The 2,181-nt window shown below is 57.2% G+C and overlaps 1 pseudogene; it reads right to left on the reverse strand.

The window, feature by feature from the left end:
• Positions 1-316: 316 nt before the first annotated feature.
• On the reverse strand, positions 317-1,845 carry LOC103217490 (inosine-5'-monophosphate dehydrogenase 1 pseudogene; annotated as a pseudogene).
• Between the last annotated feature and the right edge of the window lie 336 nt (positions 1,846-2,181).

Below are 2,181 nucleotides of genomic sequence, written 5' to 3' on the forward strand. Positions count from 1 at the left end.
GGGGTGGGGGCTGGGCTGGAGCAGGCTGCAGCAAGACCTGAAGCATGCGCAGGGCCTGAGAGCCTGGCTGGCTGAGCTGGTGTGTGTGTGTTGGGGGGTTCCCAGGGCAGCCTGGCCCAGAGAGCAGTCCAGTGTCTGTAGACGGTGCCCAGCGAGAGGCCGCAGACCCCTCAGAACCTCCCCTCCTCTCTCCCTGGAAAGGAACTGGGGAACCTATAGTGCAAATCTGTGGATCACTCAGTTACAGAGGGAGGCTGTGCCCAAAAGTGGACACTGGGGTGCGCCCCCTCCACCACCTCGGCCTCCACGACTGTCCTCAGTACAGCCGCTTCTCAAAAGAGTGCGGGCTGTGGATGCCACCCTTGATCTGGGCCGACGTGGTCTGCTTCTCAAACTTCAGCTCTCCTGAGTACATCAAGGATTGAAAGACAGGCTGCTGCCGGATATCCTGGCAACTGTGTTGGATGCCCGCTATGAGATAGGACACGAACTTATGAATGGACCTTTTGTCCTGGATGGAGCCCAAGACACATTGCGGGATCTTCACATTATTCCCCTCACCAAAGTATCATTTCTGGCTGCTGCTGCTCTTCTCCATGGCATCCAGTGAGTCCATGCCCCGGTACTTCTTGAGCCGCACCCCGTCTGAGAAGAAGTACTCGCCGGGGGCCTCTGTGGTGGCGGCCAGCAGGGATCCTATAATCACTGTGGAAGCTCCAAGGGCCAGGGCCTTGACCATGTGCCCTATGGTCTGGATGCCGCCATTGGCTATGATGGGCACACTAAAGCACAGGGCATACTCTGTCACCTTGTACACAGCAGTGCCCTGGGGCCAAGGGCAGGCCATCACTTCCTGGGTGATGCAGATGGAGCCGCAGCCCATGCCTATGCGCAGCCCGTCCACACCAGCGTCAATCAGGTTTTTGGCCTGGGTTGCTGTCATCCCAATCACCTGGAGGTGGGGGTACTTCTGTTGGATGTAATGCACCATGGCAATCTGATACACCAAGTTCCCTTGGGAGGAGTCCAAGACTATGATGTCTACGCCCGCCTGGGTGAGCAGGTCTGGAGGGTATTTGTCATCCTCAGGGGTGCCCACAGCTGCCCCGCACAGTAGCTGCTTGTGGGAATCCTTGGACGCCAGAGGTTAGTCTTGGTTTTTCTTCAGGTCTGTGCAGGCGGTGATGGCCACCGGCTCATGGCTATCATTGACGAAAGACAGCTTCCCTTTCTTGCTATGCTGCAGGATCTCATTTGCCTCTTTCAACATCAAGCCTGCTGGAGCCAACACCAGCTCCTTCCTTGGCATCACCACCTCACTGAGGAGGTTGGTGTGGTCCTTCTCAGCAAGAAAGTTGATGTCTCTGGAGGTGATGATGCCCACCAGCTTGCTGCCCATGGTGCCTGTCCCCGTTATGGGGATGCCTGAGAAGGCTTGCCACATCTTGGCCTCCAGCACATCACCCAGAGTGTGCAAGGGGCTCAGCACCACAGGGTCCGTGATGAAGCCTTGTTCAAACTTCTTGACCTTCTGCCGCTCGTTGGCCTGGAACTCTGGGGTGCAGTTGTGGTGAATGAAACCAATACCTCCCATCAGAGCCACTGCGATGGCTATGTTGGCCTGTCAGAGTGTCCATGGAGGAAGGAGATCAGCGGCATCTTCAGCGTGATCTTCCGGGTCAGGGCTGAGGTCGGGTCCGCCTCATCAGCTACGAAGTCTATGAATCCTGGGAGAATCAGGAAGTCGTTGCAGGTGAGGCGCTCAGCGCTGGCAAAGAGCTGCTGCGCGGTGAGGCAGTCCTCGGGCACGCAGCCGTTGCCGCTCATGATCAGGTAGGCCGCCATGCTGCCGCGAGACCCCGCGACATCCGCGCATGCCGCCGCTGCTGCCGCCACCACTGCTGCTGCTGCCCCTGCGCTGCGGCGACGCTGCCGCTGCGAGCCGCGCGGGCCCGCTTCTCTCTCTCTCTCTCTCTCTCTCTCTCTCTCTTTCTCTCTCTCTCATCTCTCTCTCTCTTTTTGAAAAATAATTTTCTCTCACAGAGTCTGCCTCCCAGAGGTCCCTTTTTCCAGTCCCTCTGGCCAAGAGTCTACTGTCTAAGTCTTCCACACAGTGGCACAGTTCTGTGTTATTAGATATACCCGGGGGATGAAGTAATGAAAGAAAAGACAGAAAATAAA

Source organism: Chlorocebus sabaeus, chromosome 10 (assembly GCF_047675955.1).
Source record: "Chlorocebus sabaeus isolate Y175 chromosome 10, mChlSab1.0.hap1, whole genome shotgun sequence".
NCBI lineage: Eukaryota > Metazoa > Chordata > Mammalia > Primates > Cercopithecidae > Chlorocebus > Chlorocebus sabaeus.